The 26610-nt window shown below is 43.9% G+C and overlaps 2 long non-coding RNA genes across 2 annotated transcripts; both read right to left on the bottom strand.

The window, feature by feature from the left end:
* Positions 1-219: 219 nt before the first annotated feature.
* On the bottom strand, positions 220-3515 carry LOC139831153 (uncharacterized). The gene is made up of 3 exons (XR_011745837.1): positions 3130-3515; positions 1693-1778; positions 220-433 (listed from the first exon to the last, which is right to left on the bottom strand). It is a non-coding gene; the product is annotated as an uncharacterized lncRNA (long non-coding RNA).
* A 991-nt stretch (positions 3516-4506) lies between these two features.
* Positions 4507-7805, bottom strand: LOC139831152 (uncharacterized). The gene is made up of 3 exons (XR_011745836.1): positions 7420-7805; positions 5982-6067; positions 4507-4720 (listed from the first exon to the last, which is right to left on the bottom strand). It is a non-coding gene; the product is annotated as an uncharacterized lncRNA (long non-coding RNA).
* Between the last annotated feature and the right edge of the window lie 18805 nt (positions 7806-26610).

Here is a 26610-nt window from a genome sequence, read left to right as displayed (position 1 = left end):
TGCCACCGCTGAAAAATTGTTATTTGGATGTTAATCTTGCTGATCATTCTACAAAGAAACTGTGACGCCCCGGAACCGGTACCATGAGGATTCCAGCAAACACGCCGAAATCCGCACGATATCGATTCAGAGACGCCCTCCGACACGACGTGCGCGAAGAATCACACACGTGATGCCAGAGGAATTAACACGAGCGGTAACATTACAACAGGATTACAATAGAGCCCACAAGATACATATATTACAACAACGACTCCAACGAGTCAAGATACAAATACACAATACAAAGATCCAAATCATACAGAAGATCAAATACGTCCGAGTACGGACAAGATACAAATTGGACTAAGAGTCCTGAAGATAACCAGCGGCGTCCATAACCCTGCCCAGGCCAAGCCGGAAGGGTAACCTTGCTAACGTCGTCATCTCGTACCTGTCAAAGTCGGGCCATCGGTTGCCGACAGAAGGGGGAGGAGACAAAAAGAAAGGAAGGCGAGGGTAAGTACCATTGGCACGTACTTGCGAGACAAGACCAGCTATGCTCGCTGGTGGGCGGTATAAACTTCACCCGGCTATATGTGGAGTTTAGCGGCAGCAAAGCTACTATCCAATAGAGACACGCTACAACATCCGTCTACTCAGAGAAGATAAGAGAGCGCATAAGGTAACAACTAAAGTACTATACAAACATAACCCAGCCGATTACACATATCCCCTTCAACAAAGCGAAGAGGCAATGTAAAAGGCACTCCACGGTTGACAATTTTATTATATGTTGGTTGTAGTAATGTTATATTACTACACAAGTTATTATCAGATTATTAACAAGTATAAGGTGTAAGTTGTTCTATGATCAAGCCATACAATTCCAAGTCGTCCATAACCGCGGACACGGCTTATCGATAAGATGTACACCCTGCAGGGGTTGCCCAAATGTAACCATACGCATGCTCGAACCCACTTACTACAGGTGGAGTCTCACATCAAGACCGTTCCCAATGCAAGAGAAAGTTTAAGGGGAGCCACCCCACTAAGCTACCCGTGACGAAGTTCGGCCGTACTCCGATACGGACCCAGAGGTTTGTGCCAACGGCTAAGCTAAGTGTGAACAACCTGCTGTCGCTAATCGTTCCACGATATGAGTACAGAACATAATATAAACACCCGAAGGCAACAGAAGTAAATCCTGCATCGTGCATATGAGCAAATAAAACCAAGGTTGTGGCTCCCAATAAACAGACTCGAGGAAAGGTAGTGGGTGATGGGGGTCCCACTCCCCCACGTACGGGTAGAGCGCTCAATCTCGGAACAGATAACAAGAACTCGGGTCCTAGGGGACATTAGCAAGTCAAAGTTCCGATGCTTTCGCAAAGGGGCTCACAGATGCCTCTGCTTACAATTTTAGTTGTTAACAATAAAGTAAAGTGTGATTATCTCCAACAAATGATATAGCATGTAAAAACCTCCCAACAACCCAACATATCCCGATAACAGATCGAGATAAACAACAGAGCCTAAACACGCCTACGACTACAAGTGGCAAACAACAAACAATAGGTAGGGCGAGGAGGTGTATCTCGGACATATAGGTAACAGGTGGATAGGACACGTGACACGTGAGAATCGCAACATAAGGATAGCAATAGATCAAAAGAGCATGTAAAAGTAAAATAGGTGAAGGGGTGGGCTCGCCTGTGAAAAGCTGCAGAAGAACTTGTCGGAGAACTCGTCGTATCTCACCACACCACTTCGTGATCCTATCCGGGAAGAAGCAAATGCTGGAACACACAACGCATGCAAGTCTTACTACTACGGATAAAGAACCAGCATGCTCAAGATGATATGCATGACATGGCAAGGATGATGCGATGCACTTATCCAATTAATCGGGATCGGAATCCCGGACAAACAAATTAAGGTTGGAGTTGCATTCCTACCGGCAAATTTAAGTGTTGATTAGCATGGCATAGCATGGCAAGAGTGAGCTACTTCAATATTAAACGGAGCGGAAACCTTAGGTGGATATCCGAAATACTCCGCATATATGTGAGGTGAAATGCACAAACTATCACGGCACGACATGATGCGCAATGCAAACAGGCATATGGATGGCATATTCATGATCCTTGCATTTTTCTGATCAAAATGGATATAAAGTTTGTAGCAATTGAATTTGTAAAAGTGCATATTTGAATCAATTGAAAAATCATCTGATTGACAATTTTCTGGAAACTGAGCAGGAACAGATGAAAAAAGGTTGGCTCTAATCCACGCCAAGGGGATTCGAACTCAGGCCGTGCGTGTGAGGATAAGGGGTGGTGCCAATGTGCTGCTGGATCAGATTTGATATGGAACATGATTCAGACAAACGTAAGGCATCTCTGCAATTAGCTGAAGAAGTGACACTACGAACTGAAAACGTGACAGCGCGAGGTCCTGTAGATAGCGAAAGTGCACAGTTTTTAAAGCGTTTGCCGCGACGATTCTGTGCACCGATTTGAGTGAAACAATGGAGGTTGAGCAAGATGGGAGTTCCAAGATTCAAACGAGACAGGATTGGTGGAAAACAGAGCACGGACACGACGGCGAATCTCGGCGGAAAACGGACAGACGAAACAGCGAACTGAAAACTGAAAACCGAAAACAGAATCTGTTTTCTGGACCTGTCTTCGAAAGACGATGGCGACGCCGTTACTTCTCCGATTGGGATGATTCGAAAACCAGGAGAAAGAGGAAGATGTTGTGCTTCTAATGGTACCAGAAGCGCATGATGAGACGACCTGGAACATCGGTGAGCTTCGTCGGAAAATGGATCAGCGACATGGCGAGGAACAGCTGAAAACTGAAAAACTGATATCTGGATCGAACTTTGGTCGACGATGGCGTCCTCGATACTGCACCGTTCTGGACGATTCAAAGATCAAAACGAAGCTGGAGATGTTGTGCATCTACTGGGACAAGAATCTCGAACGGAGGTGGTCTGTGCGGCGGGGATCTTCGTCGAAAATAGCCACCGTGAAGCAGAACAAAAACGGGACCCTTTTGTTTCGAAAAACACTCGATCTCGTTCTCTCGCTCGACGTCGCAGAGATCATGGAGAGGGGAAGGCGTGGTGTTGATGTTGCTCACCCAGGGTTGCTCGACGACGAGGAAGAAGCGGCGGAGGAGCTCGCCGGCGTTGAGGAAGAAGGTGGCCGGGTGGTAGATGATGAAGACGTGGACGAGCTCGAGCTGCTGCCGGCCTTGGCGTCCTTGAGGAAGACCAGGACGAAGAGGAGGCAACGTGGGGGTCCCGTTTCACAGCTCAGGTGGGCGCGTCGGTGACCATGGCGACGCGGCGGCGAGGTAGACGGTGGTGAGCTTCTAGGTGGGGTTTTGGTGAGGAGACAGAGGGGGTGGCGGCGCTGTGGAGGGGGCGAGCTAGGGTTTGCTGTAGCGCTGGTGGGGATTTGTAGAGGGGAAAAGTGGAGTGGTTGGCTTGGTGGTGGAGTATGACGTGAGGAGAAGCACGCTCATCTTGTGATCAGTATGTGCATGAAGAGAATAGGCAATAGATAAGGATGTGGGCTGCCTGTAGGGCTCAAAGCAAGATACCAAGAAATAAAGAATGGGCTGCTCGGTGGAGGAAGAAAGAAGGAGGGAGGGAGAGATGGGTTGGCTCGGGCTGGAAGCAGAGATGGGCTGGAGGGAGAGGTTTTGTTAAATGGAGAGGTAGAAGGATGGTTTTTAATAAACCATATGAGAGGGGAAAACAAAATAATTTGGGTTTATAAAAATAATTTTTATTTATTAAAAACATGGATGTAATGATGCATGATGCATGATGATGCACAAAAGAAAAAGCAAAAGCAAATCTAATAGGGGTTCTACCCGGACCGTTACAATCGACACCACTAACAAGGAACCTCGCCCCGAGGTTCCACCTCAAGGTACGGGGGAGAGAGGTGAACTATCGGGTCTTCAGGCGACGTGTCGATCTCCTCGACACCACTAACAAGAGTTCTTGCTCCAGGCTGATTGGGCGACACCACTAACAAGAAGTCGTTTCCGTTGTTGATGATGCGCTGTTGTCGAGATCCTCCGAAGAACGAACCTAATAGGTGAGGGGCAAAGATCGTCCAACCCGCGTCGGAACCTAATACTCGGAGAAGCAGATAAGAGAAGATTCAAAACGCATAGGTAAGATGAGAAAGAATAGAGGTAAGGAGAAAATTCAGAGCTAATCAGATCTATCCATCGAATTTTCAGAAAATAGTTTTGACACTAGACACAACAACGTCCGTTGACAAGGTTATCCTACAGGCTGGACTAGTGGGGTACCGTCAACCTGATGCTCTGATACCAACTTGTGACGCCCCGGAACCGGTACCATGAGGATTCCAGCAAACACGCCGAAATCCGCACGATATCGATTCAGAGACGCCCTCCGACACAACGTGCGCGAAGAATCACACACGTGATGCCAGAGGAATTAACACGAGCGGTAACATTACAACAGGATTACAATAGAGCCCACAAGATACATATATTACAACAACGACTCCAACGAGTCAAGATACAAATACACAATACAAAGATCCAAATCATACAGAAGATCAAATACGTCCGAGTACGGACAAGATACAAATTGGACTAAGAGTCCTGAAGATAACCAGCGGCGTCCATAACCCTGCCCAGGCCAAGCCGGAAGGGTAACCTTGCTAACGTCGTCATCTCGTACCTGTCAAAGTCGGGCCATCGGTTGCCGACAGAAGGGGGAGGAGACAAAAAGAAAGGAAGGCGAGGGTAAGTACCATTGGCACGTACTTGCGAGACAAGACCAGCTATGCTCGCTGGTGGGCGGTATAAACTTCACCCGGCTATATGTGGAGTTTAGCGGCAGCAAAGCTACTATCCAATAGAGACACGCTACAACATCCGTCTACTCAGAGAAGATAAGAGAGCGCATAAGGTAACAACTAAAGTACTATACAAACATAACCCAGCCGATTACACATATCCCCTTCAACAAAGCGAAGAGGCAATGTAAAAGGCACTCCACGGTTGACAATTTTATTATATGTTGGTTGTAGTAATGTTATATTACTACACAAGTTATTATCAGATTATTAACAAGTATAAGGTGTAAGTTGTTCTATGATCAAGCCATACAATTCCAAGTCGTCCATAACCGCGGACACGGCTTATCGATAAGATGTACACCCTGCAGGGGTTGCCCAAATGTAACCATACGCATGCTCGAACCCACTTACTACAGGTGGAGTCTCACATCAAGACCGTTCCCAATGCAAGAGAAAGTTTAAGGGGAGCCACCCCACTAAGCTACCCGTGACGAAGTTCGGCCGTACTCCGATACGGACCCAGAGGTTTGTGCCAACGGCTAAGCTAAGTGTGAACAACCTGCTGTCGCTAATCGTTCCACGATATGAGTACAGAACATAATATAAACACCCGAAGGCAACAGAAGTAAATCCTGCATCGTGCATATGAGCAAATAAAACCAAGGTTGTGGCTCCCAATAAACAGACTCGAGGAAAGGTAGTGGGTGATGGGGGTCCCACTCCCCCACGTACGGGTAGAGCGCTCAATCTCGGAACAGATAACAAGAACTCGGGTCCTAGGGGACATTAGCAAGTCAAAGTTCCGATGCTTTCGCAAAGGGGCTCACAGATGCCTCTGCTTACAATTTTAGTTGTTAACAATAAAGTAAAGTGTGATTATCTCCAACAAATGATATAGCATGTAAAAACCTCCCAACAACCCAACATATCCCGATAACAGATCGAGATAAACAACAGAGCCTAAACACGCCTACGACTCGCAAGCTGGCAAACAACAAACAATAGGTAGGGCGAGGAGGTGTATCTCGGACATATAGGTAACAGGTGGATAGGACACGTGACACAGCAGAATCGCAACATAAGGATAGCAATAGATCAAAAGAGCATGTAAAAGTAAAATAGGTGAAGGGGTGGGCTCGCCTGTGAAAAGCTGCAGAAGAACTTGTCGGAGAACTCGTCGTATCTCACCACACCACTTCGTGATCCTATCCGGGAAGAAGCAAATGCTGGAACACACAACGCATGCAAGTCTTACTACTACGGATAAAGAACCAGCATGCTCAAGATGATATGCATGACATGGCAAGGATGATGCGATGCACTTATCCAATTAATCGGGATCGGAATCCCGGACAAACAAATTAAGGTTGGAGTTGCATTCCTACCGGCAAATTTAAGTGTTGATTAGCATGGCATAGCATGGCAAGAGTGAGCTACTTCAATATTAAACGGAGCGGGAAACCTTAGGTGGATATCCGAAATACTCCGCATATATGTGAGGTGAAATGCACAAACTATCACGGCACGACATGATGCGCAATGCAAACAGGCATATGGATGGCATATTCATGATCCTTGCATTTTTCTGATCAAAATGGATATAAAGTTTGTAGCAATTGAATTTGTAAAAGTGCATATTTGAATCAATTGAAAAGTCATCTGATTGACAATTTTCTGGAAACTGAGCAGGAACAGATGAAAAAAGGTTGGCTCTAATCCACGCCAAGGGGATTCGAACTCAGGCCGTGCGTGTGAGGATAAGGGGTGGTGCCAATGTGCTGCTGGATCAGATTTGATATGGAACATGATTCAGACAAACGTAAGGCATCTCTGCAATTAGCTGAAGAAGTGACACTACGAACTGAAAACGTGACAGCGCGAGGTCCTGTAGATAGCGAAAGTGCACAGTTTTTAAAGCGTTTGCCGCGACGATTCTGTGCACCGATTTGAGTGAAACAATGGAGGTTGAGCAAGATGGGAGTTCCAAGATTCAAACGAGACAGGATTGGTGGAAAACAGAGCACGGACACGACGGCGAATCTCGGCGGAAAACGGACAGACGAAACAGCGAACTGAAAACTGAAAACCGAAAACAGAATCTGTTTTCTGGACCTGTCTTCGAAAGACGATGGCGACGCCGTTACTTCTCCGATTGGGATGATTCGAAAACCAGGAGAAAGAGGAAGATGTTGTGCTTCTAATGGTACCAGAAGCGCATGATGAGACGACCTGGAACATCGGTGAGCTTCGTCGGAAAATGGATCAGCGACATGGCGAGGAACAGCTGAAAACTGAAAAACTGATATCTGGATCGAACTTTGGTCGACGATGGCGTCCTCGATACTGCACCGTTCTGGACGATTCAAAGATCAAAACGAAGCTGGAGATGTTGTGCATCTACTGGGACAAGAATCTCGAACGGAGGTGGTCTGTGCGGCGGGGATCTTCGTCGAAAATAGCCACCGTGAAGCAGAACAAAAACGGGACCCTTTTGTTTCGAAAAACACTCGATCTCGTTCTCTCGCTCGACGTCGCAGAGATCATGGAGAGGGGAAGGCGTGGTGTTGATGTTGCTCACCCAGGGTTGCTCGACGACGAGGAAGAAGCGGCGGAGGAGCTCGCCGGCGTTGAGGAAGAAGGTGGCCGGGTGGTAGATGATGAAGACGTGGACGAGCTCGAGCTGCTGCCGGCCTTGGCGTCCTTGAGGAAGACCAGGACGAAGAGGAGGCAACGTGGGGGTCCCGTTTCACAGCTCAGGTGGGCGCGTCGGTGACCATGGCGACGCGGCGGCGAGGTAGACGGTGGTGAGCTTCTAGGTGGGGTTTTGGTGAGGAGACAGAGGGGGTGGCGGCGCTGTGGAGGGGGCGAGCTAGGGTTTGCTGTAGCGCTGGTGGGGATTTGTAGAGGGGAAAAGTGGAGTGGTTGGCTTGGTGGTGGAGTATGACGTGAGGAGAAGCACGCTCATCTTGTGATCAGTATGTGCATGAAGAGAATAGGCAATAGATAAGGATGTGGGCTGCCTGTAGGGCTCAAAGCAAGATACCAAGAAATAAAGAATGGGCTGCTCGGTGGAGGAAGAAAGAAGGAGGGAGGGAGAGATGGGTTGGCTCGGGCTGGAAGCAGAGATGGGCTGGAGGGAGAGGTTTTGTTAAATGGAGAGGTAGAAGGATGGTTTTTAATAAACCATATGAGAGGGGAAAACAAAATAATTTGGGTTTATAAAAATAATTTTTATTTATTAAAAACATGGATGTAATGATGCATGATGCATGATGATGCACAAAAGAAAAAGCAAAAGCAAATCTAATAGGGGTTCTACCCGGACCGTTACAGAAACCTTTGGGGAAAGTTGATAATGTTCGCATTACCGTTAACAATAATCTTGTCCCCGTTGATTTTGTTGTCTTGGATATTGAATGCAATGCATCTTGTCCCATTATATTGGGAAGACCTTTTCTTCGAACTGTTGGTGCTATCATTGATATGAAGGAAGGTAATATTAAATATCAATTTCCTCTTAAGAAAGGTATGGAACACTTCCCTAGAAAGAGAATGAAGTTACCTTTTGATTCTATTATTAGAACAAATTATGATGTTGACACTTCGTCTCTTGATAATACTTGATACACACTTTCTGCGCCTAGCTGAAAGGCGTTAAAGAAAAAGCGCTTATGGGAGACAACCCATGTTTTTACTACAGTACTTTGTTTTTATTTTGTGTCTTGGAAGTTGTTTACTACTGTAGCAAACTCTCCTTATCTTAGTTTAGTGTTTTGTTGTGCCAAGTAAAGTCGTTGATAGTAAAGTTCATACTAGATTTGGATTACTGCGCAGAAACAGATTTCTTTGCTGTCACGAATCTGGGCAAAATTCTCTGTAGGTAACTCATAAAATTATGCCAATTTACGTGAGTGATCCTCAGATAAGTACGCAACTTTCATTCAATTTGAGCATTTTCATTTGAGCAAGTATGGTTCCTCAATAAAATTCTTCAATACGAACTGTTCTGTTTTGACAGATTCTGCCTTTTATTTCGCATTGCCTGTTTTGTTATGTTCGATGGATATTTTGATTCCATTGACTTTCAGTAGCTTTGTGCAATGTCCAGAAGTGTTAAGAATGATTATCTCACCTCTGAACATGTATATTTTGATTGTGCACTAACCCTCTAATGAGTTGTTCTAAGTTTGGTATGGAGGAAGTTTTCAAGGATCAAGAGAGGGAGATGATACAACATGATCAAGGAGAGTGAAAGCTCTAAGCTTGGGGATGCCCCGGTGGTTCACCCCTCTGCATATATCAAGAAGACTCAAGCGTCTAAGCTTGGGGATGCCCAAGGCATCCCCTTCTTCATCGACAACATTATCAGGTTCCTCCCCTGAAACTATATTTTTATTCCATCACATCTTTTGTGCTTTGCTTGGAGCGTCGGTTTGTTTTTGTTTTTGTTTTGTTTGAATAAAATGGATCCTAGCATTCTTTGTGTGGGAGAGAGACACGCTCCACTGTTGCATATGGACAAGTATGTCCTTAGGCTTTACTCATAGTATTCATGGCGAAGTTTCTTCTTCGTTAAATTGTTATATGGTTGGAATTGGAAAATGATACATGTAGTAATTTGCTAAAATGTCTTGGATAATGTGATACTTGGCAATTGTTGTGCTCATGTTTAAGCTCTTGCATCATATACTTTGCACCCATTAATTAAGAAATACATAGAGCATGCTAAAATTTGGTTTGCATATTTGGTCTCTCTAAGGTCTAGATAATTTCTAGTATTGAGTTTGAACAACAAGGAAGACGGTGTAGAGTCTTATAATGTTTTCAATAAGTCTTTTATGTAAGTTTTGCTGCACCGCTTCATCCTTGTGTTTGTTTCAAATAGCCTTGCTAGCCTAAACCTTGTATCGAGAGGGAATACTTCTCATGCATCCAAAATACTTGAGCCAACCACTATGCCATTTGTGTCCACCATACCTACCTACTACATGGTATTTCTCCGCCATTCCAAAGTAAATTGCTTGAGTGCTACCTTTAAATTTCCATTCTTCACCTTTACAATATATAGCTCATGGGACAAATAGCCTAAAAACTATTGTGGTATTGAATATGTACTTATGCACTTTATCTCTTATTAAGTTGCTTGTTGTGCGATAACCATGTTCATGGGGACGCCATCAACTACCCTTTGTTGAATATCATGTGAGTTGCTATGCATGTTCGTCTTGTCTGAAGTAAGGGCGATCTACCACCTTATGGTTAGAGCGTGCATATTGTTAGAGAAGAACATTGGGCCGCTAACTAAAGCCATGATCCATGGTGGAAGCTTCAGTTTTGGACATATATCCTCAATCTCATATGAGAAAATTAATTGTTGTTACATGCTTATGCATCAAAGAGGAGTCCATTATCTGTTGTCTATGTTGTCCCGGTATGGATGTCTAAGTTGAGAATAATCAATAGCGAGAAATCCAATGCGAGCTTTCTCCTTAGACCTTTGTACAGGCGGCATAGAGGTACCCCTTTGTGACACTTGGTTAAAACATGTGCATTGCGATAATCCCGGTAGTCCAAGCTAATTAGGACAAGGTGCGGGCACTATTAGTATACTATGCATGAGGCTTGCAACTTGTAAGATATAATTTACATGATACATATGCTTTATTACTACCGTTGACAAAATTGTTTCTTGTTTTCAAAATCAAAGCTCTAGCACAAATATAGCAATCGATGCTTTCCTCTTTGAAGGACCATTCTTTTACTTTTATTGTTGAGTCAGTTCACCTATTTCTCTCCACCTCAAGAAGCAAACACTTGTGTGAACTTTGCATTGATTCTTACATATTTGCTTATTGCACTTATTATATTACTCTACATTGACAATATCCATGAGATATACATGTTACAAGTTGAAAGCAACCGCTGAAACTTCATCTTCCTTTGTGTTGCTTCAATGCCTTTACTTTGAATTATTGCTTTATGAGTTAACTCTTATGCAAGACTTATTGATGCTTGTCTTGAAGTACTATTCATGAAAAGTCTTTGCTATATGATTCAGTTGTTTACTCATGTCATTTACATTGTTTTGATCGCTGCATTCACTACATATGCTTACAAATAGTATGATCAAGGTTATGATGGCATGTCACTCCAGAAATTATCTTTGTTTATCGTTTACCTGCTCGGGACGAGCAGGAACTAAGCTTGGGGATGCTGATAGACGTATCGATAATTTCTTATGTTCCATGCCACATTATTGATGATATCTACATGTTTTATGCACACTTTATGTCATATTTGTGCATTTTCTGGAACTAACCTATTAACAAGATGCCGAAGTGCCGATTCTTTGTTTTACTGCTGTTTTTGGTTTCGTAAATCCTAGTAAGGAAATATTCTCGGAATTGGACGAAATCAACGCCCAGGGTCCTATTTTGCCACGAAGCTTCCAGAAGACCGAAGAGTCAACGGAGTGGGGCCACGAGGTGGCCAGGAGGGCAGGCGGCGCGGCCCCACCCTTGGCCGCGCCGCCCTGTCTCCTGGGCCCCTCGCGTCGCCCCCTGACCTACCCTTCCGCCTACTTAAAGCCTTCGTCGCGAAACCCCCAGTACCGAGAGCCACGATACGGAAAACCTTCCAGAGACGCCGCCGCCGCCAATCCCATCTCGGGGGATTCAGGAGATCGCCTCCGGCACCCTGCCGGAGAGGGGAATCATCTCCCGGAGGACTCTACGCCGCCATGGTCGCCTCCGGAGAGATGTGTGAGTAGTTCACCCCTGGACTATGGGTCCATAGCAGTAGCTAGATGGTTGTCTTCTCCTCATTGTGCTTAATTGTCGGGTCTTGTGAGCTGCCGAACATGATCAAGATCATCTATCTGTAATTCTATATGTTGTGTTTGTTGGGATCCGATGAATAGAGAATACCATGTTATGTTGATTATCAATTTATATCTATGTGTTGTTTATGATCTTGCATGCTCTCCATTACTAGTAGATGCTCTGGCCAAGTAGATGCTTGTAACTCCAAGAGGGAGTATTTATGCTCGATAGTGGGTTCATGTCTCCGTGAATCTGGGGGAGTGAGAGAAACCTGTAAGATTATGGATGTGCTGTTGCCACTAGGGATAAAACATTGATGCTATGTCCGAGGATGTAGTTATTGATTACATTACGCGCAATACTTAATGCAATTGTCTGTTGTTAGCAACTTAATACTGGAAGGGGTTCGGATGATAACCTGAAGGTGGACTTTTTAGGCATAGATGCATGCTGGATAGCGGTCTATGTACTTTGTCGTAATGCCCAATTAAATCTCACTATACTCATCATAATATGTATGTGCATGGTCATGCCCTCTCTATTTGTCAATTGCCCAACTGTAATTTGTTCACCCAACATGCTGTTTATCTTATGGGAGAGACACCTCTAGTGAACTGTGGACCCCGGTCCAATTCTCTATACTGAAATACAATCTACTGCAATAGTTGTTCTACTATTTTCTGCAAACAATCATCTTCCACACTATACATCTAATCCTTTGTTACAGCAAGCCGGTGAGATTGACAACCTCGCTGTTTCGTTGGGGCAAAGTACTTGGTTTGTGTTGTGCAGGTTCCACGGTGGCGCCGGAATCCCTGGTGTTGCGCCGCACTACATCTCGCCGCCATCAACCTTCAACGTGCTTCTTGGCTCCTACTGGTTCGATAAACCTTGGTTTCATACTGAGGGAAAACTTGCCGCTGTACGCATCACACCTTCCTCTTGGGGTTCCCAACGGACGTGTGCTACACGCCATCAGTTGTGTCGATGGAGGAGCCTTCCGGGGGCACTTCCCCATCCCGGCGGCGTGCCGGAACAGAGACTCCTGTCCCCCAGATCTTGACTTCGCGATGGCGGCGGCTCTGGAAGGTTTCTCGTACCGTGGCTTTTCCGTATCGGAGATTTAGGTCGAGGAGGCTTAAATAGGCGAAGAGGCGGCGTCAGAAGGTCAACGAGGCGACGACACAACAGGGGGGCGCGGGCCCCCCTTGGCCACGCCAGGGTCATGTGTGGTGGCCCTGTGGCCCCCCTCTGGCCTCTCTCGGGTGTTCTAGATGCTTCCGGGGATTCTAAGATGCTGGGCGTTGATTTCGTCCGATTCCGAGAATATTTCCTTACTAGGATTTCTGAAACCAAAAACAGCAGAAAACAGCAACTGGCCCTTCGGCATCTCGTCAATAGGTTAGTTCCGGAAAACGCATAAATATGACATAAAGTATGCATAAAACATGTAGATATCAACAATAATGTGGCATGGAACATAAGAAATTATCGATACGTCGGAGACGTATCAATGCCCAAGGCATCCCCTTCTTCATCGACAAATTATCAGGTTCCTTCTCTTGAAACTATATTTTTATTCGGTCACATCTTATGTACTTTACTTGGAGCGTCTGTTTGTTTTTGTTTTTGTTTTTGTTTGAAAAAATTCTTGTGTGGGAGAGAGACACGCTCCGCTGGTTCATATGAACACATGTGTTCTTAGCTCATAATGTTCATGGCGAAGGTTAAAACTGCTTCGTTAATTGTTATATGGTTGGAAACGGAAAATGCTACATGTAGTAATTGGTATGATGTCTTGAAAAATTTGATACTTGGCAATTGTTGTGCTCATGTTTAAGCTCTTGCATCATATACTTTGCACCTATTAATGAAGAAATACATAGAGCTTGCTAAATTTTGGTTTGCATAATTGGTCTCTCTAAGGTCTAGATAATTTCTAGTAGAGTGTTTGAACAACAAGGAAGACGGTGTAGAGTCTTATAATGTTTACAATATGTCTTTTATGTGAGTTTTGCTGCACCGGTTCATCCTTGTGTTTGTTTCAAATAACCTTGCTAGCCTAAGCCTTGTATCGAGAGGGAATACTTCTCATGCATCCAAAATCCTTGAGCCAACCACTATGCCATTTGTGTCCACCATACCTACCTACTACATGGTATTTCTCCGCCATTCCAAAGTAAATTGCTTGAGTGCTACCTTTAAATTTCCATCATTCGCCTTTGCAATATATAGCTCATGGGACAAATAGCTTAAAAACTATTGTGGTATTGAATATGTACTTATGCATTTTATCTCTTATTAAGTTGCTTTTTGTGCGATAACCATGTTCCTGGGGACGCCATCAACTACTCTTTGTTGAATATCATGTGAGTTGCTATGCATGTTCGTCTTGTCTGAAGTAAGGGTGATTTACCATGAGTTGAAAGGTTTGAGCATGCATACTGTTAGAGAAGAACATTGGGCCGCTAACTAAAGCCATGATTCATGGTGGAAGTTTCAGTTTTGGACAAACAATCCTCAAATCTCTAATGAGAAAATTAATTGTTGTTGAATGCTTAAGCATTAAAGAGGAGTCCATTATCTGTTGTCTATGTTGTCCCGGTATGGATGTCTAAGTTGAGAATAATCAATAGCGAGAAATCCAATGCGAGCTTTCTCCTTAGACCTTTGTACAGGCGGCATAGAGGTACCCCTTTGTGACACTTGGTTAAAACATATGTATTGCGGTGATAATCCAGGTAATCCGAGCTAATTAGGACAAGGTGCGAGCACTATTAGTATACTATGCATGAGGCTTGCAACTTGTAGGATATAATTTACATAACACATATGCTTTATTACTACCGTTGACAAAATTGTTTCATGTTTTCAAAACCAAATCTCTAGCACAAATATAGCAATCGATGCTTTCCTCTTTGAAGGACCTTTCTTTTACTTTTATGTTGAGTCAGTTCACCTATCTCTCTCCACCTCAAGAAGCAAACACTTGTGTGAACTGTGCATTGATTCCTACATACTTGCATATTGCACTTGTTATATTACTTTACATTGACAATTATCCATGAGATATACATGTTACAAGTTGAAAGCAACCGCTGAAACTTAATCTTCCTTTGTGTTGCTTCAATGCCTTTACTATGAATTTATTGCTTTATGAGTTAACTCTTATGCAAAGCTTATTGATGCTTGTCTTGAAAGTACTATTCATGAAAAGTCTTTGCTATATGATTCATTTGTTTACTCATGTCATTTACCATTGTTTTGATCGCTACATTCATTACATGTTTCTACAATAGTATGATCAAGGTTATGATGGCATGTCACTCCAGAAATTATCTTTGTTATCGTTTACCTGCTCGGGACGAGCAGAAACTAAGCTTGGGGATGCTGATACGTCTCCGACGTATCGATAATTTCTTATGTTCCATGCCACATTATTGATGATATCTACATGTTTTATGCATACTTTATGTCATATTTATGCGTTTTCCGGAACTAACCTATTGACGAGATGCCGAAGGGCAGTTCTTTGTTTTCTGCTGTTTTTGGTTTCAGAAATCCTAGTAAGGAAATATTCTCGGAATCGGACGAAATCAATGCCCAGCATCTTAGGATCACGCGAAGCTTCCAGAACACCCGAGAGAGGCCAGAGGGGGGCCACAGGCCCACCAGACACTACCCTGGCGCGGCCAAGGGGGGGCCCGCGCCCCCCTGTTGTGTCGTCGCCTCGTTGACCTTCTGACGCCGCCTCTTCGCCTATAAGAAGCCCCTCGACCTAAATCTTCGATACGGAAAAGCCATGGTACGAGAAACCTTCCAGAGCCGCCGCCATCGCGAAGCCAAGATCTGGGGGACAGGAGTCTCTGTTCCGGCACTCTAAGGTTACTTAAACATGAATATCGAATATTGTGGAGCTTGTTAACTCCGGCATTGAGGGTTCGTGTAATCCTACACAGTTAGTGGTGTTCATCATCCAACAAGAGAGTGTAGAGTCTAGCATCTATTTATTTATTCTGTTATGTGATCAATGTTGAGAGTGTCCACTAGTGAAAGTATGATCCCTAGGCCTTGTTCCTAAATACTGCTATCGCTGCTTGTTTACTGTTTTACTGCATCTGTACTTCCTGCAATATCACCACCATCAACCACACGCCAGTCCTGGACAGCAAAGCACTTTTCTGGTGCCGTTGCTACTGCTCATACTTATTCATACCACCTGTATTTCACTATCTCTTCGCCGAACTAGTACACCTATTAGGTGTGTTGGGGACACAAGAGACTTCTTGCTTTGTGGTTGCAGGGTTGCATGAGAGGGATATCTTTGACCTCTTCCTCCCTGAGTTTGATAAACCTTGGGTGATCCACTTAAGGGAAAACTTGCTGCTGTTCTACAAACCTCTGCTCTTGGAGGCCCAACATTGTCTACAGGAAAAGGAGTGTGCGTAGACATCAGGCTACTCCCATCGGGAGCACTGGATGTGCACCCGATATAGTTTGGGTTCGAAGACTTTTACAAGAAAGATTGCATCAGAAGTATCTGAAGAAAGGTTGAAATTTTCAAGGGATTTGGGCTAAAGTCTGCACTCGGTTGCAAGCATCCGCGCCCAGACTCGGAGGCTACTCCCATCGGGAGGACTGAGTGCACACCCGATAAAAGTTCTGAACTTGAAGATTTTTTGCGCAGTCCAGAATCATGCTCGGGGACTTGATTCTGTGTAGGTTAATGTTGTTTTGCCACCGGCAGTTAACCGGTAAAAACCGGGCACATTACTCAATATCCCTTACGTACTAAATCTTGCTTGGAAGAAATGAAGACCCGATAAAAGGAGATATATCGGATGACCATAACAATTTGAAGAAAGCTTCGGCAGAAGAAAAACATTCGAGTAGTACAACTTGAGTCTACGCACGGTTGCAAACATCTGTACCTAGACTCGGGGGCTACTCCCATCGGGAGCGCTGAACGCGCACCCGATAAAAGAAGACGCTACTGTTACAAGGAGGTTAAGATTTATCAATTAAGGTGAACATTCGACAGAAGACATGCTTTAGTCCCTGCCCGAAATATCTTCGGCCAAGCACTCGGGGGATACTGATGTGGGCATTACCCTTTGGGTAACAAATGTTGCACTACCTCTTGCGGCCGAATCAGGGGCCCATGAAGGCACTGGAAGGCCAGGTGGGCTGCTACGTCGGTTCCAAGGAAGAATTCTTGAAGAACAAGGCAAGGAGACGAAGAATACAAGGAAAGTTTAGAACTAGGACTCTTTGTAACCTAGTCGTACCCGGACAAATCTCTCGAGACCTGGCTCCCAATATAAGGGCCAGGAGAGAGGCTGCCGAGGACACACGCAATCTTAGTAATCATAGCCACCGCAAGTCTAGAGCTAGGTCCCTGCAGAACTTAGTCTCTCGACGAGATCATAGCCGAAACCTTTGGCACCCCATTGTAACCTGATATTTTCATAATCAAGATCAGACAAGCAGGACGTAAGGGTTTTACCTCATCGAGGGCCCCGAACCTAGGTAAATCGCTCTCCCCGCTTGTTTGATAACCGATGTCTCGTGTCAGCCTACAGGATTCCATCTACCCTAAGCCCCTTACGGAGGGCATTGCCAAGGAGTACCCTCGACACCAGGGCTAGGGTTTCAAGGGTGTGCACCCGCTGCGCCCTCCCCTTTTTATATAGGGGGGAGGTCGGCTTGGGGTGACCCCCCACGCCCCAAACAGATCTAGGGCCGGTGGCCAAGAGGGGTGATACGTCTCCAACGTATCGATAATTTCTTATGTTCCATGCTACTTTATTGATGATACCTACATGTTTTATGCATACTTTATGTCATATTTATGCATTTTCCGGCACTAACCTATTAACGAGATGCCGAAGAGCCAGTTGTTGTTTTCTGCTGTTTTTGGTTTCAGAAATCCTAGTAAGGAAATATTCTCGGAATTGGACGAAATCAACGCCCAGGATCTTATTTTTCCACGAAGCTTCCAGAACACCAGGGGAGATACGAAGTGGGGCGACGAGGCGGCCACACAACAGGGCGGCGCGGCCCAAGCCCTGGCCGCGCCGGCCTACTGTGTGGGCCCCTCGTGTCGCCCCTAAACCTACCTCCTCCGCCTACTTAAGCCTTCATCGATAATAACTCCAGTACCGAGAGCCACGATACGGAAAACCTTCCAGAGACGCCGCCGCCGCAAATCCCATCTCGGGGGATTCAGGAGATCGCCTCTGGCACCCTGCCGGAGAGGGGAATCATCTCCCGGAGGACTCTTCACCGCCATGGTCGCCTCCGGAGTGATGAGTGAGTAGTTCACCCCTGGACTATGGGTCCATAGCAGTAGCTAGATGGTCGTTTTCTCCTAATTGTGCTATCATTATTGGATCTTGTGAGCTGCCTAACATGATCAAGATCATCTATCAGTAATGCTACATGTTGTGTTTGTTGGGATCCGATGAATAGAGAATGCTATGTTATGTTGATTATCAATCTATTATCTATGTGTTGTTTATGATTTTGCAAGCTCTCCGTTACTAGTAGAGGCTCTGGCCAAGTTTTTGCTTGTAACTCCAAGAGGGAGTATTTATGCTCGATAGTGGGTTCATGTCTCCATTAAATGCAGGGAGTGGCAGAAACCTCTAAGGTTGTGGATGTGTTGTTGCCACTAGGGATAAAACATCAATGCTATGTCTAAGGATGTATTTGTTGATTACATTACGCACCATACTTAATGCAATTGTCTGTTGTTTGCAACTTAATAGGAGGGGTTCGGATGATAACCTGAAGGTGGACTTTTTAGGCATAGATGCATGCTGGATAGCGGTCTATGTACTTTGTCGTAATGCCCAATTAAATCTCACAATACTCATCATAACATGTATGTGCATGGTCATGCCCTCTTTATTTGTCAATTTCCCAACTGTAATTTGTTCACCCAACATGCTTATTCTTATGGGGGAGACGCCTCTAGTGAACTGTGGACCCCGGTCCATTCTTAACATCGAATACAATCAACTGCAATACTCGTTCTACTGTTTTCTGTAAACAATCATCATCCACACTATACATCTAATCCTTTGTTACAGCAAGCCGGTGAGATTAACAACCTCACTGTTACGTTGGGACAAAGTAATTTGGTTGTGTTGTGCAGGTTCCACGTTGGCGCCGGAATCCCTGGTGTTGCGCCGCACTACACTCCGCCGCCATCAACCTTCAACGTGCTTCTTGGCTCCTACTGGTTCGATAAACTTGGTTTCTTACTGAGGGAAAACTTGCCGCTGTACGCATCACACCTTCCTCTTGGGGTTCCCAACGGTCGCGTGCTGTACGCGTATCAAGACTGTTTTCTGGCGCCGTTGCCGGGGACCTGAAGAAAAGTTACACCACAGAGATCTCTAACTCCCACGTCAACTTTGCGCCAGCAACTTGTTTTCTGGCACCGTTGCCGGGGAGATCAAGACACGCTGCAAGGGGAGTCTCCACCTCCAATCTCTTTACTTTGTTTTTGTCTTGCTTTATTTTATTTACTACTTTGTTTGCTGCATTATTTCAAAATACAAAAAAATTAGTTGCTAGCTTTACTTTATTTGCTATCTTGTTTGCTATATTAAAAACACAAAAAATTAGTTATTTGCATTTACTTTATCTAGTTTGCTTTATTTACTGTTGCTAAAATGGGTACTCCTGAAAATACTAAGTTGTGTGACTTCACAACCACAAATAATAATGATTTCTTATGCACACCTATTGCTCCACCTGCTACTACAGCAGAATTCTTTGAAATTAAACCTGCTTTACTGAATCTGGTTATGAGAGAGCAATTTTCTGGTGTTAGTTCTGATGATGCTGCTGCCCATCTCAATAATTTTGTTGAACTATGTGAAATGCAAAAGTATAAGGATGTAGATGGTGACATTATAAAATTAAAATTGTTTCCTTTCTCATTAAGAGGAAGAGCTAAAGATTGGTTGCTATCTCTGCCTAAGAATAGTATTGATTCATGGACTAAATGCAAGGATGCTTTCATTGGTAGATATTATCCTCCTGCTAAAATTATATCTTTGAGAAGTAGCATAATGAATTTTAAACAATTGGATAATGAGCATGTTGCCCAAGCATGGGAGAGAATGAAATCTTTGGTTAAAAATTGCCCAACCCATGGACTGACTACTTGGATGATTGATACGTCTCCGATGTATCGATAATTTCTTATGTTCCATGCCACATTATTGATGATATCTTCATGTTTTATGCATACTTTGTGTCATATTTATGCATTTTCCGGCACTAACCTATTAACGAGATGCCGAAGAGCCAGTTGTTGTTTTCTGCTATTTTTGGTTTCAGAAATCCTAGTAAGGAAATATTCTCGGAATTGGACGAAATCAACGCCCAGGGGCCTATTTTCACACGAAGCTTCCAGAAGACCGAAGATGATACGAAGTGGGGCCACGAGCTGGCGACACACTAGGGCGGCGCGGCCCAGCCCTTGGCCGCGCCGGCCTAGCGTGTGGGGCCCTCGTGTGGCCCCCTGACCTATCTCCTCCGCCTACTTAAAGCCTTCGTCGCGAAACCCCCAGTACCGAGAGCCACGATACGGAAAACCTTCCAGAGACGCCGCCGCCGCCAATCCCATCTCGGGGGATTCAGGAGATCGCCTCCGGCACCCTGCCGGAGAGGGGAATCATCTCCCGGAGGACTCTTCACCGCCATGGTCGCCTCCGGAGTGATGAGTGAGTAGTTCACCCCTGGACTATGGGTCCATAGCAGTAGCTAGATGGTCGTCTTCTCCTAATTATGCTTCATTGTCGGGTCCTGTGAGCTGCCTAACATGATCAAGATCATCTATCTGTAATGCTATATGTTGTGTTTGTTGGGATCCGATGGATAGAGAATACTATGTTATGTTGATTATCAATCTATTATCTATGTGTTGTTTATGATCTTGCATGCTCTCCGTTGCTAGTAGAGGCTCTGGCCAAGTTGATACTTGTAACTCCAAGAGGGAGTATTTATGCTCGATAGTGGGTTCATGTCTCCATTAAATCTGGGGGAGTGACAGCAACCCCTAAGGTTGTGGATGTGATGTTGCCACTAGGGATAAAACATTGATGCTATGTCCGAGGATGTAGTTATTGATTACATTATGCACCATACTTAATGCAATTGTCTATTGTTTTCAACTTAATACTGGAAGGGGTTCGGATGATAACCTGAAGGTGGACTTTTTAGGCATAGATGCATGCTGGATAGCGGTCTATGTACTTTGTCGTAATGCCCATTTAAATCTCACTATACTCATCATATCATGTATGTGCATTGTCATGCCCTCTCTATTTGTCAATTGCCCAACTGTAATTTGTTCACCCAACATGCTATTTATCTTATGGGAGAGACACCTCTAGTGAACTGTGGACCCCGGTCCATTCTTTTAATCGAATACAATCTACTGCAATACTTGTTCTACTGTTTTCTGCAAACAATCATCATCCACACTATACATCTAATCCTTTGTTACAGCAAGCCGGTGAGATTGACAACCTCACTGTTTCGTTGGGGCAAAGTACTTTGGTTGTGTTGTGTAGGTTCCACGTTGGCGCCGGAATCCCTGGTGTTGCGCCGCACTACATCTCGCCGCCATCAACCTTCAACGTGCTTCTTGACTCCTACTGGTTCGATAAACCTTGGTTTCTAACTGAGGGAAACTTACTGCTGTACGCATCACACCTTCCACTTGGGGTTCCCAACGGTCGCGTGCTGTACGCGTGTCAAGCTAAATTTTTGGCGCCGTTGCCGGGGACCTGAAGAAAAGTTACACTACAGAGATCTCTAACTCCCACGTCAACTTTGCGCCAGCAGCTAAATTTCTGGCGCCGTTGCCGGGGAGATCAAGACACGCTGCAAGGGGAGTTTCCACCTCCAATCTCTTTACTTTGTTTTTGTCTTGCTTTATTTTATTTACTACTTTGTTTGCTGCACTAAAACAAAACACACAAAAAAATTAGTTGCTAGTTTTACTTTACTTGCTATCTTGTTTGCTATATCAAAAACACAAAAAAATTAGTTACTTGCATTTACTTATTTCATCATGTTTCCTTTTAATTTTACTGTAAAATATATACCAGTGGGACAAGGGTCTATAATTGGAAGAGATAATAGAGAAGAATTTTTCACCCATGTTAGTATGCATGAAGATCTTAAAGATATACCCCTTGCAAAAGCTGTTCCTACTTATGAAGATGCCTCTGTTTGTTTGGTACGCATGATGGAAGCTAGATTTATTAGTCTCAACCCCATGATACAACACATGTTCCTTACACTTTCTGATATGGAGAGGGGAGAGAAGAGAGATTTTGTTCTAAAAGTCCTAGTGCGAGAATTTGAGGATATAGCCAAAGAAGCTAGAAAAGTTTTTAGTAAGCATGATAGGCTTGGTATGATCACCGATTTTAAAAGAACACTTGAAAAGATGGACATGGATAGAATTAGGTACACTAATAATGTTAATGATGGTGGGGAGATTAAAGCACCAATACCTTGTAAGCTCCTAGCAATGCATGAAGCTCTAGATGATAATTATGCTTGGCTTGTTCCTGAAAATTTGTTTGATGAGAGTAGCAAGCCCAAGACTAATGAAAAGGGAGCCTCTGAAACTTATGTATCCAAAATACAATGCATGGTTGAGAAAACTCCACGCCCCGCTGTAGATGCAGCATCTTTTGATAATACTTGATATACACTTTCTGCGCCTAGCTGAAAGGCGTTACAGAAAAGCGCTTATGGGAGACAACACATGTTTTTACTTCTGCACCTTTATTTTATATTTGAATCTTGGAAGTTGTTACTACTGTAGCAACCTCTCCTTATCTTAGTTTTGTTGCATTGTTGTGCCAAGTAAAGTCTTTGATAGTAAGGTTCATACTAGATTTGGATTACTGCGCAGAAACAGATTTCTTTGCTGTCACGAATCTGGGCCTAATTCTCTGTAGGTAACTCAGAAAATTATGCCAATTTACGTGAGTGATCCTCAGATATGTACGCAACTTTCATTCGATTTGAGCATTTTCATTTGAGCAAGTCTGGTTCCTCAATAAAATTCGTCTTTACGAACTGTTCTGTTTTGACAGATTCTGCCTTTTATTTCGCATTGCCTGTTTTGCTATGCTTGATGGATTTTTCGATTCCATTAACTTTCAGTAGCTTTGTGCAATGTCCAGAAGTGTTAAGAATGATTATGTCACCTCTGAACATGTGAATTTTAATTGTGCACTAACCCTCTAATGAGTTGTTTTGAGTTTGGTGTGGAGGAAGTTTTCAAGGATCAAGAGAGGGAGATGATACAACATGATCAAGGAGAGTGAAAGCTCTAAGCTTGGGGATGCCCCGGTGGTTCACCCCTGCATATTTCAAGAAGACTCAAGCGTCTAAGCTTGGGGATGCCCAAGGCATCCCCTTCTTCATCGACAAAATTATCAGGTTCCGCTAGTGAAACTATATTTTTATTCCATCACATCTTATGCACTTTGCTTGGAGCGTCGGTTTGTTTTTGTTTTTGTTTTGTTTGAATAAAATGGATCCTAGCATTCATTGTGTGGGAGAGAGACACGCTCCGCTGTTGCATATGGACAAATATGTCCTTAGGCTTTACTCATAGTGTTCATGGCGAAGGTTGAATCTTCTTCGTTAATTTGTTATATGGTTGGAAACTGGAAATGCTACATGTAGTAATTGCTATAATGTCTTGGATAATGTGATACTTGGCAATTGTTGTGCTCATGTTTAAGCTCTTGCATCATATACTTTGCACCCATTAATGAAGAAATACATAGAGCTTGCTAAAATTTGGTTTGCATAATTGGTCTCTCTAAGGTCTAGATAATTTCTAGTATTGGGTTGAACAACAAGGAAGACGGTGTAGAGTCTTATAATGTTTACAATATGTCTTTTATGTGAGTTTTGCTGCACCAGTTCATCCTTGTGTTTGTTTCAAACAACCTTGCTAGCCTAAACCTCGAGAGGGAATACTTCTCATGCATCCAAAATACTTGAGCCAACCACTATGCCACTTGTGTCCACCATACCTACCTACTACATGGTATTTCTCCGCCATTCCAAAGTAAATTGCTTGAGTGCTACCTTTAAAATTTCTATCCTTTACCTTTGCAATATATAGCTCATGGGACAGATAGCCTAAAAACTATTGTGGTATTGAATATGTACTTATGCACTTTATCTCTTATTAAGTTGCTTGTTGTGCGATAACCATGTTCCTGGGAACGCCATCAACTACTCTTTGCTGAATATCATGTGAGTTGCCACGCATGTCCGTCTTGTCTGAAGTAAGGGAGATTTACCGCTAGAATGGTTAGAGCATGCATAATGTTAGAGAAGAACATTGGGCCGCTAACTAAAGCCATGATCCATGGTGGAAGTTTCAGTTTTGGACAAATATCCTCAATCTCATATGAGAAAATTAATAATTGTTGAATGCTTATGCATAAAAGAGGAGTCCATTATCTGTTGTCTATGTTGTCCCGGTATGGATGTCTAAGTTGAGAATAATCAAAAGCGAGAAATCCAATGTGAGCTTTCTCCTTAGACCTTTGTACAGGCGGCATAGAGGTACCCCTTTGTGACACTTGGTTAAAACATATGTATTGCGATGATAATCCAGGTAATCCAAGCTAATTAGGACAAGGTGCGGGCACTATTAGTATACTATGCATGAGGCTTGCAACTTGTAGGATATAATTTACATAACACATACGCTTTATTACTACCGTTGACAAAATTGTTTCTTGTTTTCAAAATCAAAGCTCTAGCACAAATATAGCAATCAATGCTTCCCTCTGCGAAGGGCCATTCTTTTACTTTTATGTTGAGTCAGTTCACCTATTTCTCTCCATCTCAAGAAGCAAACACTTGTGTGAACTGTGCATTGATTCCTACATACTTGCATATTGCATTTATTATATTACTCTATGTTGACAACTATCCATGAGATATACATGTTACAAGTTGAAAGCAGCCGCTGAAACTTAATCTTCCTTTGTGTTGCTTCAATGCCTTTACTTTGATTTATTGCTTTATGAGTTAACTCTTATGCAAGACTTATTGATGCTTGTCTTGAAGTACTATTCATGAAAAGTCCTTGCTATATGATTCATTTGTTTACTCATGTCATTTACATTGTTTGGATCGCTGCATTCATTACATATGCTTACAATAGTATGATCAAGGTTATGATGGCATGTCACTCCAGAAATTATCTTTGTTATCGTTTACCTGCTCGGGACGAGCAGAAACTAAGCTTGGGGATGCTGATACGTCTCCGACGTATCGATAATTTCTTATGTTCCATGCCACATTATTGATGATATCTACATGTTTTATGCATACTTTATGTCATATTTATGCATTTTCCGGCACTAACCTATTAACGAGATGCCGAAGAGCCAGTTGTTGTTTTCTGCTGTTTTTGGTTTCAGAAATCCTAGTAAGGAAATATTCTCGGAATTGGACGAAATCAACGCCCAGGGGCCTATTTTCACACAAAGCTTCCAGAAGACCGAAGATGATACGAAGTGGGGCCACGAGCTGGCGACACACTAGGGTGGCGCAGCCCAGCCCTTGGCCGCGCCGGCCTAGCGTGTGGGGCCCTCGTGTGGCCCCCTGACCTATCTCCTCCGCCTACTTAAAGCCTTCGTCGCGAAACCCCCAGTACCGAGAGCCACGATACGGAAAACCTTCCAGAGACGCCGCCGCCGCCAATCCCATCTCGGGGGATTCAGGAGATCGCCCCCGGCACCCTGCCGGAGAGGGGAATCATCTCCCGGAGGACTCTTCACCGCCATGGTCGCCTCCGGAGTGATGAGTGAGTAGTTCACCCCTGGACTATGGGTCCATAGCAGTAGCTAGATGGTCGTCTTCTCCTAATTATGCTTCATTGTCGGGTCTTGTGAGCTGCCTAACATGATCAAGATCATCTATCGGTAATGCTATATGTTGTGTTTGTTGGGATCCGATGGATAGAGAATACTATGTTATGTTGATTATCAATCTATTATCTATGTGTTGTTTATGATCTTGCATGCTCTCCGTTGCTAGTAGAGGCTCTGGCCAAGTTGATACTTGTAACTCCAAGAGGGAGTATTTATGCTCGATAGTGGGTTCATGTCTCCATTAAATCTGGGGGAGTGACAGCAACCCCTAAGGTTGTGGATATGCTGTTGCCACTAGGGATAAAACATTGATGCTATGTCCGAGGATGTAGTTATTGATTACATTACGCACCATACTTAATGCAATTGTCTGTTGTTTTCAACTTAATACTGGAAGGGGTTCGGATGATAACCTGAAGGTGGACTTTTTAGGCGTAGATGCTTGCTGGATAGCGGTCTATGTACTTTGTCGTAATGCCCAATTAAATCTCACTATACTCATCATATCATGTATGTGCATTGTCATGCCCTCTCTATTTGTCAATTGCCCAACTGTAATTTGTTCACCCAACATGCTATTTATCTTATGGGAGAGACACCTCTAGTGAACTGTGGACCCCGGTCCATTCTTTTAATCGAATACAATCTACTGCAATACTTGTTCTACAGTTTTCTGCAAACAATCATCATCCACACTATACATCTAATCCTTTGTTACAGCAAGCCGGTGAGATTGACAACCTCATTGTTTCGTTGGGGCAAAGTACTTTGGTTGTGTTGTGCAGGTTCCACGTTGGCGCCGGAATCCCTGGTGTTGTGCCGCACTACACCTCGCTGCCATCAACCTTCAACGTGCTTCTTGACTCCTACTGGTTCGATAAACCTTGGTTTCTAACTGAGGGAAACTTACTGTTGTACGCATCACACCTTCCACTTGGGGTTCCCAACGGTCGCATGCTGTACGCGTGTCAATGATCATCCAAACCTTTTATGCAGGAC

This window comes from Lolium perenne, chromosome 5 (assembly GCF_019359855.2).
Source record: "Lolium perenne isolate Kyuss_39 chromosome 5, Kyuss_2.0, whole genome shotgun sequence".
In the NCBI taxonomy this organism is placed as follows: Eukaryota; Viridiplantae; Streptophyta; class Magnoliopsida; order Poales; family Poaceae; genus Lolium; species Lolium perenne.
The sequence above is the reverse complement of the archived record's forward strand: the minus strand, read 5'-3'. Positions and strand labels throughout refer to the sequence as shown.